The sequence below is a fragment of the Denticeps clupeoides genome, chromosome 3 (assembly GCF_900700375.1).
Source record: "Denticeps clupeoides chromosome 3, fDenClu1.1, whole genome shotgun sequence".
Classification (NCBI taxonomy): domain Eukaryota; kingdom Metazoa; phylum Chordata; class Actinopteri; order Clupeiformes; family Denticipitidae; genus Denticeps; species Denticeps clupeoides.
In genome coordinates this window covers 36,180,613-36,193,548 of record NC_041709.1, presented here as the reverse complement: position 1 = coordinate 36,193,548, position 12,936 = coordinate 36,180,613, and the positions used below count along the sequence as shown (strand labels likewise).

Sequence of the window (12,936 nt, the reverse complement as noted above, 5' to 3'; positions counted from 1 at the left end):
TGCATTTACAGTAATAATCACCGGACGTGGAGGCGTTGATATTTGACACTTCTCACAGTCTAACACGACCAGCCATTACATTAGGAAGACTTGTTTCGACTGGTACATGCACGAATTGACCAGAGCGGCTAGGTGGCGGTGAAACAGAAGAGCTACTGCATCTCGGTCCAGTGGAGAAGTTCATGCTGAACCAGGAGGGTGTGTCTGGGAGCTGCAGACTGGTGAGGGTGACCGTGCTGACCCGTGGCCACCAACAAAACCTCCTACAATGACCAGAACGGTCCTTGTCTTATGAATCATGTGGATGTGTGATGTTCTGGTGAATGTTCTGCTGGGAACCCTTGCATCATAATCAGTATTTTTTTTTTTTGGATTACGTTACATTCGTCTACATTACATTTCTTCTGGCATTAATCGGGCAGAATTTAATTAAGTTGTGATCCTGCAGTAGCAACACTGGCGACAAGTCAGAATCTGCAGCACCTCCGACGCCGATTTTATCAACTTGGTGCTTCTACTAGTACCAAGATTTGATATAATTACACACCTGTACGACCTGCATGAAGGTCACTGTCACAGTGGTGAGATGAGAAGAAAACACACTCTCTGAGGCAGACAGACACAACTGCACCTGCTGGTCTTCTTGGATCTGGAGATGCAACTAGGTGAAGGTCAGCAACAGATGGGGAGCAGGACGGCTCTCCCTTCCACTCCTCCACCCCTCATTCCCCTCCACCTGTCTCCTTCTCGCCATCACGCTGCTCTTCTCGCATTCTGCTCCTCAGAAGGGAACAATGGGAGGAGGTGGAGAACAGCCTCAGTGGTTTGAAGGATCAGTTTTATAGGTTAATAAAGTAATGAATTAGAAGCTCATTTCAGCGACAGTTTTTGTACAGGAAATTATGATGAGTTAATGATGAAGGGATATCATTTCGGGAGAATTAAAAAAAAATTATATTAACACTCCTTATTGCTAATAAACATGGAATGATGGTAACAAGTTACTTCCAAGGACATAGAGAAGGGTTTAAACCCATTGAAAAATGTAGAATGGTAAGGTTCTTCTGCATTATCTACATGTTTACAATAAATACAGAAATAAAGCTCTTCTGATCCTGGTGAAGCAGTGAGGAACACTGAGGAACACAAACCAGTAGAACAAGGTGTAAAAAACCCAGGTGTTTCCAGGAACATCATTAGCTCCTCTATTTGGAGGAACGCGATGGTTCCTCATCATCGTTAGTAATGAGCTGAAGCTGAAGACACCATTGACTTCCTCTCACCACATTCATTCTGGTTGAAGACACTGATTGATCACTTTGGATGAACTGAAGGGGCTAAATGACTTGTAGAATGACCTCGGGCCCCTGGACACATGAAGAACATTTATTAAAGTTCATTAGAACCATTCCACATATAATGAGAGAGAACACTGCAGCACACATGCATGCGAAACGTGTCCTCTGTATTTAACCATCACCCTGAGTGAGCAGTGGGCACCATGACAGGAGCCCGGGGAGCAGTGTGTGGGGACAGGACTTTCATCAAGGGGACCTCAGTGGCACCTTGGTGGATCGGGATTCGAACCGGCAACCTTCTGATTACGGGGCCGCTTCCTTAACCGCTAGGACACCACTGCCCCAACACATCTGGTCCATGATCTCCAGTCAAGTGTGATGTAGTTCTGCACTTTTATAGGTCTGCAGTGCTTTATGAACTCCATTTGGTCATATCTCAGAAGGTTGTTTTCTTTCTCAGCATGGTGTGAGTGTCTGTGAGTTTTCTAGAATGTGAGAACCTTGCAGAACTTAGTGTACCTGAGGTACTGAGGATCCAGGCCCGATTCAGGCCAGTGGGTCTCACAGTCGGAGGTGGTGGTTCCTCCTGATGCTACATGAAACACTGCTGCATCCCACAATGCCCTGTCCCCATTCCATGCATGTGGCAGCGTGACCTGACACCACAGCAGGGCGACGCCCGACCACACATAGCCAGTGTGTGTGTGTGATGTGAGACGATGTGAATCTGAAAAAACCCTCGAGGGAAGCAGGTAAGAAGATATTACATCGCTCACTGACATCACAACTCTCTCTCTGTCAGTGTGTGTGTGTGTGTGTGTGTTATTTGCTGTATTGTAAGTGTGGCACCAGTTTGCTGAGAGTGATAAATCTCCCGGGTGTGTGTGTAGGTGGGCAGCTTACCTATTAAAATGGTAATTTTCTGTTATTCACTCACTGTGGGGAGCCCATGCTCACACACACACACACACACACAAACATCTCAAGAAATACAGACACCAATTCATCATTAGTGTACACACCTTATTAAGGGTGTGTGTATGTGTGTGTGAGTAGACTGGATAAACACATCTAAGTAAATAAGAGCCTGACCATCTACCTACCTGTTTGTGCATGTATGACTGAACACACACACACACACGGTGAGTTATAAGGAACAAGTGCATTTTAACATATGAACACAGAGACGCCACACAGGAGACTCATGTCATTCAAGCAGTCAAATCACAAAAAAACACAAACACACAGCAGACACACACCCGTCTAAACCAGTCACACCCTGCAAACCGTCCTTGCGGGGGACTCACAGCTAATCCGCCTCGACCTTTCTTTGGCCATACCCAGAGCCTCTCAAGGTTGTCGGCAGTTTCATTTCCTCACTGTACGACTGTAGTGCTGAGTGTGTGTGTGTGTGTGTGTGTGTGCATCAGGTGTAAGTGGGTCACAGAGGTGTAAAATAAAAAAAAAGGGAAGCAAAAAATCCCGCTTAGATCCTGCTGACAGCCTTCGTAGGTAAATTCTCATGCAGGTTACTGTCCGTGGCTCCGCCCCCAAAACACGAATAAATCACCACTCCACTTGGTGCAGCTGCCACCAGCGTCTACTCTATTTATTAAATGCCGTCTGTCTTGAGGTTGCAGGGATTATGATTTCATATGCGTTTCTCGCCTCGCATATGTCCATTCTGGCTGGAGTGATTCCTAAACCAGCCCTATGTGAGACGCGGCACGTCCCACTTTGCTTGGCCCCTCATGAAACCTGCCAAAGACACACGAACACATAAAAGCTCATCAAAGTGCAGGCAGGGGACGTAACGGCTGAGAGCCGCACTTCCCTCTGCTTCGCTCAGTATTTGAAGGGCTTTTAAATGTGTGTTACCAGCATGGCATGGGAGCAATACGTAATTAGTGTGGCTTCAGACTGACTAGCACACACGCTAAATCACAGTAGCACCGCGTGAAACTAGCAAAGAAAAAAAAAACAGGCCAGACTAGCACATACGCTAAACCAAAGTAGCATCGTTTCAAATTAGCAGAGAAAACAAACCAGGCTGGACTAGCACATGTGCTAAAGTAGCATCATTTGAAACTAGTAAAGAAAACAAACCAGGCCAGACTAGCACATACGCTAAACCAAAGTAGCATCGTTTCAAATTAGCAGAGAAAAACCAGGCCACACTAGCACACCCGCTAAATCAAAGTAGCACTGTGTGAACCTAGCAGAGAAAACAAACCAAAATGAAATAGCACACACGCTAAATCACAGTAGGACAGTGTGAAACTAGCAGAGAAAACAAACGAGGCCAGACTAGCACATACGCTAAACCAAAGTAGCATCGTTTCAAACTAGCAGAGAAAACGAACCAGGCTGGACTAGAACATGTGCTAAAGTAGCATCATTTGAAACTAGTAAAGAAAACACACCAGGCCAGACTAGCACATACGCTAAATCACAGTAGCACCACATGAAGCTAGCAGAGAAAACAAACCAGGTAGGACTAGCACATACGCTAAATCACACTAGCACCGCGTGAAACTAGCAAAGAAAAAAACAGGCCAGACTAGCACGTACGCTAAACCAAAGTAGCATTGTTTCAAATTAGCAGAGAAAACAAACCAGGCCACACTAGCATACCCGCTAAATCACAGTAGCACCATGTGAGAGTAGCAGAGAAAACAAACCAGGCCAGACTACCAAACCCGCTAAATCACAGTAGCACCGTGTGAAACTAGCAGAGAAAACAAATTAAAATTAAATAGCACCTGCGCTAAATCACAGTAGGACAGTGTGCAACTAGCAGAGAAAACAAACCAGGCTGGACTAGCACATGTGCTAAAGTAACATCATTTGAAACTAGTAAAGAAAACAAAACAGGCCAGACTAGCACGTACGCTAAACCAAAGTAGCATTGTTTCAAATTAGCAGAGAAAACAAACCAGGCCACACTAGCACACCCGCTAAATCACAGTAGCACCATGTGAGAGTAGCAGAGAAAACAAACCAGGCCAGACTACCAAACCCGCTAAATCACAGTAGCACCGTGTGAAACTAGCAGAGAAAACAAATTAAAATTAAATAGCACCTGCGCTAAATCACAGTAGGACAGTGTGCAACTAGCAGAGAAAACAAACCAGGCTGGACTAGCACATGTGCTAAAGTAACATCATTTGAAACTAGTAAAGAAAACAAACCAGGCCAGACTAGCACATACGCTAAATCACAGTAGCACCACATGAAGCTAGCAGAGAAAACAAACCAGACCAGACTAGCACACGCGCTAAATCACAGTAGGACAGTGTGAAACTAGCAGAGAAAACAAACCAGGCCAGACTAGCACATGTGCTAAATTAAAGTAGCATCACTTCAAATTAGCAGAGCAAACAAACCAGGCCGGACTAGCACACGCGCTAAATCACAGTAGCACTGTGTGATACTAGCAGAGAAAACAAACAAGGCCAGACTAGTACACAAACTAAACCAAAGTAGCATCGTTTCATATTAGCAGAGAAAACAAACCAGGCTGAACTAGCACACGCACTAAATCACAGTAGCACTGTGTGAAATTAGCAGAGAAAACAAACTAGGCTGAACAAGCACATGTGCTAAAGTAGCATCGTTTGAAACTAGCAAAGAAAACAAACCAGGCCAGACTAGCACATATGCTAAATTACAGTAGCACCACGTGAAGCTAGCAGAGCAACGAAACCAGGCCGGACTAGCACACACGCTAAATCACAGTAGCACCGCGTGAAACTAGCAAAGAAAAAAACAGGCCAGACTAGCACATACGCTAAATCACAGTAGCACCGCGTGAAACTAGCAGAAAAAACAAACCAGGCCGGACTAGCACATGCGCTAAATCATAGTAGCACTGTGTGAAACTAGCAGAGAAAACTAACCAGGCTGGACTAGCACACGCAATAAATCACAGTATCACCGTGTGAAACTAGCAAAGAAAACAAACCAGGCTGGACTAGCACGTGTGCTAAATCAAAGTAGCATCATGTGAAACTAGCAGAGAAAACAAACCAGGCCAGACTAGCACACGTGCTAATTCAAAGTAGCATTGCTTCAAATTAGCAGAGAAAACAAACCAGACCAGACTGGCACACACACTAAATCAAAGTAGCAGCATGTGAAACTAGCAGAGAAAATAAACCTGACCAGACTAGCACACGTGCTAAATCACAGTAGCATCGTGTGAAACTAGCAGAGAAAACAAACCAGGCCAGACTAGCACATGTGCAAAATCAAAGTAGCATCACTTCAAATTAGCAGAGAAAACAAACCAGGCTGGACTAGCACACACGCTAAATCACAGTAGCACCATGTGAAACTAGCAGAGAAAACAAACCAGGCTTGACTAGCACATGCGCTAAAGTAGCATAATTTAAGACTAGCAAAGAAAACAAACCAGGCCAGACTAGCACATGCGCTAAAGTAGCATCATTTAAAACTAGCAAAGAAAACAAACCTGGCTGGGCTAGCACATGCGCTAAAGTAGCATCGTGTGAGAACATCCTCGAGTGACAGTACCGCATCATCTAATTACCACTGTGCCAAATTAGCGCGACAACCAAAGTAGGATCACATGACCGACACACAGAGTTCAGCAAAAAACGTTTCTTATCAAGGTTATTAGATATAGATATAGATGTCTAGATGTATATGAGTACGTAATAATAGAATTTACGTCCACTTTTAGCTGACTGAAACAAGAACAATAATTAATGATTTCCAGGTGTTAGTCTCAGGTCCTTAGACATCTTTAGATCAATCATCTGCTGGTTAAAAAGCGATCAGATAGTCATTGGTTTAAAAAGGGAACATAATATATTTGAGAAATTAACATTTGTAAGGTCAAAACAAGATTTCTCCAAGATGTCTTGGACGTGTGGTCTGACTGGAGGTGGTCTAAACATTTACGGCATTTATGCCCTTATCCAGAGCGACTTACAGTCAGTAGTTACAGGGACAGTCCCCCCCTGGAGACACTCAGGGTTAAGTGTCTTGCTCAGGGACATGATGGTGGGGTTTTAACCTGGGTCTTCTGGTTCACAGGCGCGTGTGTTACACCCTGATTAAGTTGTGTTTGGAATTAAAAGGTTCTCCAGCAGCAGTAGCCGTATGGTGTTAAACTGAAGCACTGCTAACACACGAGACATTTATGAGAATATTTAGCTAGCAAGATGTGAAAAACAAGAGAAGCTCCGGTTAGCAGCTCTAAGAATAGCATGATGTCAGAATAGCATTAGATTAGCAAAAATTCAGACCAGGCCGATTTTAAATGAGCAATGTGTTCATCTGGAGATCCAGCAGTAAATACTAGACTTGTAAAAAAATAGCATGATGCCTTCAGTGTAAGTGCACTATCCTGCATGAGGCCTTGTGTTCATGGGTGGAGAACTGGGAGACGTGATCTCCACAAAACTGAAGACGGCGTCTCTGCGCAGGCGGTTTAATGCGTCCATAACTTGAAGCCCCATGAGCTCCAGACCCCATTGCTGTGAGGAGTTATTATTCAGGGAGGACAGGTGGAGTGTAGCGGCGAGTCCAGAAGATGAAGACGTGGGACGAGGAGGAGTGTGGAGCCGCGAGGGTCTCCTCTCTTCTCAGAGTTTAATTTCTGACCGCTTTAATTCAAACCCCGTGCATTATTCACGAGCGTCGTAATGATATTCACTCTCCCTTTCTCTCCCCCAGCCAAAAGACATTAAACTGGAGATGGCGCAGGATCACTCTCACACACACACACACACACACACACACACACACACACACAGCGAGAGTGTGTACTGCTGCTCTGTTCTCTGCGACTCACAATGCTAATGTGCATCAAACTGGATTAAAAGTAATCGCTCCATCCAGCGTAATATGAGCGAACCCAGCACTCTGTGTGTGTGTGTGTGTGTGTGTGTGTGCTGTCCGAATGTGGAAAGTAAATATGTTAAACATCCACCTGTCAGGGTAGGAACTTGTGAACACACACTCACTTCCTGCTCGTACTGGCTCGTTTGCTCTGCTTTGTCGTGTGTGTGTGTGTGTGTGTGTGTGTGTGTGTGAGTGTGTGTGTGTGCGCGCCTCGAACTTTAATTAAAGAGTCGTTATCTCTGTTTTCAGGGCTCTGTTCACACTCAGCTGCCGTTCAGAGGTTCACAGAACAGTGAAATGAGTTCCAGGTTAAAGTGTGTGTGTGTGTGTGTGTGTGTGTGTGAGGTTTTAAAAAGGTAATGGATGAAAACACAGATTTAGAGAGAGACAGAGAGGGAAGTAAAAAGAGCAGAAGGTCACACACACACACACACACACGTCAGCCATCAGCTGTAAGTAGAACACCATGCTACACTGTGGTCCTCTCTCACACTCTCATCACTCGTGTCCTTCTCAAGCGTCAGCAGCTAATCCCTCATCTTCATTCCTCCTCCTCATCATTTCATGGCAGCAGTACAGACCCTACTACCACACCCGGGATGGAGTCTCTCAAACACACACACACACACACACACACTGTTCTGCTGGAGAACAGACAAGGATGAACACCCCAGCTGTTGACATTTAGGTTGGTGTCGTGCATTAAAATGTGAAACGTTTCATAAAGACCAGCAAAGCTGCAGCAGAAGCTCAAGATTTACATCCGCCTTAGCAGTTACAGGGACAGTCCCCCCCTGGAGACACTCAGGGTTAAGTGTCTTGCTCAGGGACACAAGTGGGGTTTGAACCTGGGACTTTGTGGTCTTCTCCTTCAAAGGCGAGTGAGAAGTGATATAGTGTGTGAGTGAACCATCTCCACCTGCTCCATCTCCAGCCCCCGCGCCGCGAGAAGATCTGGTCCAGGTTCAGCCACAGGACGTAACAGAAGACGAGGTCTACAGAACGTGAGAAGCGCTTTTAAAATCTGACTCACGTCTGATGTCGTCGTGAAATATTCAGCAGCTGAATTCCAAATGAAAGCATCAAGAGGGGCTTTCATGTCTTCTTCACCAACATGTTGCTTGGCAACCAAGAGTCATTAACGAAGGGATGTGTGTTTTATCATATTTATATCACGAGTGTGATGGGAACGTCCACCATGACATCATCTCGTTATTGGACTGAAGACGATTGATCTTACAGAAGAGGTTCTGAGGGACCAGCCATCATCTTAATTCATGCCACAATGAAGCAGAAGAAACGCTTCGATTTGCATTAAAAAATTCGAACATTTCATACTAATTGTTCAGTAAATGTGGCCCATCATGACGAGTAGTATCATCATCATCATGGCTGGAATAAACATCTGGGGGCGGTCCTGGTGAAGTGCTGGTACCTCCAGTTCCCCTCCAGCGGTACCAGTGCACGTGTTGACCGTGGATAAGCAGCCTGGTAGAAGTGATGCTGGGTTAAATTACAACGCTCCGAGGACCGTCCGGTGCGGGGACCCGGTCCATTACCTGCTGATTAACTGCAGTAATTCCTGGACGTCCTGCGGAGGCGGAGACTGCTTACCTCTGCAGAAGGTCTGGCCGCAGGAGCGCACTTGTTGTCAGCGCTGGAGTTATTACTGCGGGTGCATAAAGCACCGCGCCCGGATCAGGGCCGCGCCAGCCACGAGGCGTGGCCTGCAGAAGCTCCGTGAGGATGAGGAGCAGGTACCAGGGGAAGAACCGGTTCAGCAGAACCCACCGGCGGCCGGTGATGGAGAGCTGCTCTGGAGGGTCTAATGAAGGTTTGAGGCCGCTGATAAGGTGGCGGTCGCTCGGCAGACGCTCATCACTTCTTCACCATTCCTGCTGATATCGCGTCCCCTGTGCCCTGACCCCAGAGGTCGTGCGAAGGAACCAACACCACGCATCAGGTGATGAACCTCTCAGCCTGAACCTGGACCAGGCTGCAGACCAGGTCCAGTTCACATCCAGCCCTCCTCAGGATGAAGGTACGGATGGTGTAGAACATCTCGTCACCGACACTGAAACTCTGTCCCCATTTCTGCTCCCGCCACAGTGGCTTCATCCGGGCCACCGTTTAATCTCCCCTCTCTTCTGGGATTCCCTTTCTCCTGCACTCCTCCTGCTTCTCCTCTTTTCTGGCCCACTTCTGATGGTCTGTCGTTCTGCCGGGGATTTCCTCTCTCATCAGTCCCGCTCCCTGATTTCTGTCGTGCCCTTGTCTCTCAGGTCCCATGGGGCCGTGCAGCGCACCCGTCCATCAGTCTCCTGATTCATCTTCATTCCTTCACACCAGTGTTAGGTCTGTGAGGGCTTTTTCTCTCGTTTGACAGCTCCTGGCCAGGTGAGAAGCTGGTGGTATTTCCTCCATGAGATTCCTCTGAAATTGGTGTTGACCGGGGTGAGATGGTTTTTCACACTCTCGATCCGGACAGGGTCAGGAGAGCCATTTTGTCTGGGAGAGGAGAGGAGGACGCGAGGAAGCTCTGGAGGCCCGTGCCATGTGACCTGTTCCCGTCCTGAAGCGTGTAGGAAATTCATCTGGAGCGCTGTGTCACTGTCGTCGGAGGTGCAGCTAGTGCACGGACAGGTGAAGAAGACCGGTTGCCATGGTGATGCCATGGTGATGGTGAAGCGCTGCAGAGGGCCTGCTGCATCAGGGCGAGCATCTGTTTCTGTACTCTGCTCATGTCTGCAGGTCCTCCAGACGGAGACTGCTGCACCGGGCTGTCTGCGCGTTGGGACTTTGTGGTCATGATGGCCCTTGTGGGTTCAGCATCTTGACTCCTTCATGCACGTAACCCTGCTCCGGGGTACTGGCCTGTAACTACTGACCGCAAGGCGCTCTGCATGAGTCCTGTAAAGTGGGAACGTTGATGCTGCAGGAATCAGCACCTGAATCAGCACCAGCGCCTCTTTTTATTCATTACCTGCAGAGCCGAGGCGTGAACTCACACTTCGCTCAACTCGTACACATTATTACAAACATAGAGACTAAACGGGCGTGGGTTGTCATGGGTGCGCTACATGTGTTCTGAGTTGTAATGCATTATGGGTACACAGAAGTAAAGAAACATTGTTTTCAGCAGCAGCAGCGAACATCACAGCTGGGTGGAGGCTGCTGCACCCTGTTCTCTCTGCACCTCCTGTAGCTTGATGGTGGTCAGCTTTAGATGTTATGATTCAAGATTCAAGGTTGGTTTACCGTCAGTACTACAGTATAGCGTGTATTGAAATAATGTTTCACACAGACCCCCCCCCCATAGTACAATCATAAAATAATATATATGTACATACACACTGAACTAAAGCTTAAATACTGAGTGATGCTGTTTTGTTTCAACTGGGTACCTGACTCCTCCTCCTGACCCCTCCTCCTCCTGACTCCTCCTCCATCTGACCCCTCCTCCACCTGATCACTCCTCCACCGACCCCCTTCTATCTCTTCCTCTAACTGACCCCTCCTCCACCTGACTCCTCCTCCACCCGACCCCCTTCTATCTCTTCCTCTAACTGACCCCTCCTCCACCTGACTCCTCCTCCACCGACCCCCTTCTATCTCTTCCTCTAACTGACCCCTCCTCCACCCGACCCCCTTCTAACTCTACCTCTAACTGACCCCTCCTCCTCCTGACTCCTCCTCTAACTTATCACTCCTCCACCCGACCCTCTTCTATCTCTTCCTCTAACTGACCCCTCCTCCACCTGACTCCTCCTCCACCAACCCCCTTCTATCTCTTCCTCTAACTGACCCCTCCTCCACCTGACTCCTCCTCCACCCGACCCCCTTCTAACTCTTCCTCTAACTGACCCGTCCTCCACCTGACTCCTCCTCCACCTGATCACTCCTCCACCGACCCTCTTCTATCTCTTCCTCTAAATGACCCCTCCTCCACCTGAAACTACAGGCTTGTACTGGCTGCAGGTTGTATTCATATGATGGATGGTGGTGGAGGTGGGTGGAAGAGAGTCAGACAGATGGAGGGACAGGGGGACAGTGGACAGTGCTAGAGAAAGCTGCATTGATTGTGTGGTGGAGAAGTGAAGTGCCGCTGAACCCCCTGGGCCTTGATGAGGAGGAGTGGAGGAGAATAAAAATGAGGGCAGGGGTGAGAGATAAGAAGAAGAAACCTGAAAGAAAGGAAAGAACGGCAGACTACAGCTGCCCCAGAGTTAAAGTAGAGGTATCCCATCATGCATCACTCCAAATTCCATCACGATGTCCCGAGTTCTTCATCACCCCCACCACAACATAGAACAACAGCAACGAAAGCGAGCATGACGAGAGACAAGGAACCCGGTCTCAGATACATGACGATACTCTACACTGCAGTGGAAACCAGAACCAACAGTCATTACAAGCCTGAGGTCAGGTGATCTGCAGGATCTTCTTCTCTCTGGAACCTTGTCACTCTCAGTTCTGCCCTCAACGTGCTCCTCTCCTCCTGTTCTTCTCTCACTCACACACTTTCTTCTCGTGCTTCCAGAGGAGAAAGTGGGTGGAAAGTAGAACCTGAGTGTTTGGACAGAACATTCACGGTAGAACCTCATCGAAATGTTCTCCTCTGGGACCTCCGGAACAGGCCTTCAGAACATCAGGAGGACATTACAGCACAGTACATTACACACACACAAATAAAACTGACCGTCTCTGCTGTGGTCATACACACACATAACACACACACATAACACAGTACACACATGCACACACATGCAGACCCTCTCAGAGTAATTTATTCAGCTTTAATTAGTGCAGGAGGCATCTCTAGAGCTCCTGCAGAGCTGAGTGGAGGAATCACAGCAGTAGCAGCAATATTAATGTTCAAACACGCACACGCACGGAATGCAGCCACATTGGAGCATGTTCTTGTGAAAACCATCTCCTGCAGAGGAACATGAGGGACACATTATGGACAGCCCGTCCAATCAGGCTTCAGGATCTGGGGGGCGTCACCTCCGATCTGATTGGTCAGACCTTGACTGAATGATGGCTACTGTATTGGTTTTACACAGATTCTAACGTGTCTCACACACACACACACACACACACACACACACACAGCCTGTAATTCAGGGTATTAATAGAATTATGTGGCTTTGGCCTTAAACGCTGGATTAGCGTTCTTCTCCTCGCCTCGCTGGATTCAGCTGCTGAGAGTTTTACCCAGAATGCAGTGCTGCTCGGCCTGCGTGGTCTCTGTGACCCGCGTGTCTGCGGTGTGAAGGGTGTGATATGTGTGTAGCTGTGCGTGTGTGTGTTTACGGACAAAAGATGCACCTTTTCTCCAGGTGGCTGGTCTCCATGGCGACGTGTTCTGGGTCATGGATGGCATGTGTCGTCTGGGTCACTGAGCTGATACACACACACACACACACACACACACACACACACACAGAGGACATGATTCCGTAATGGGCCTGGTTGGGTGTGTGTGTGTGTGAGATTTCTCTCTGCTTCTGTCATGTTTTACTCTGGTGTCTGTGTGAAGCTGTGTGTGTGAAGCTGTGTGTGTGCGTGTGAGAGAGAAAGAATGAAACGGTGTGGGTGTGAGATACAGAGAGTGGGATGGAAACTGTGTGTGTGTGTGTGTGTGTGTGTGTGTGTGTGTGTGTACATCTTCTGCTATTTCTCATGCACAGCTGGCCGACTGCCATGGATATTCTCTCTGAGAACATCTCAACAAGGTTCAAGTGTGTGTGTGTGTGTGTGTGTG

General features: G+C 47.6%; 1 protein-coding gene across 2 annotated transcripts in view; it reads left to right on the top strand.

Moving 5' to 3' along the window:
- Window positions 1–12,936, top strand: part of elfn1b (extracellular leucine-rich repeat and fibronectin type III domain containing 1b) — a 47,175-nt gene that overhangs the window by 26,802 nt on the left and 7,437 nt on the right. The window lies entirely within an intron of this gene.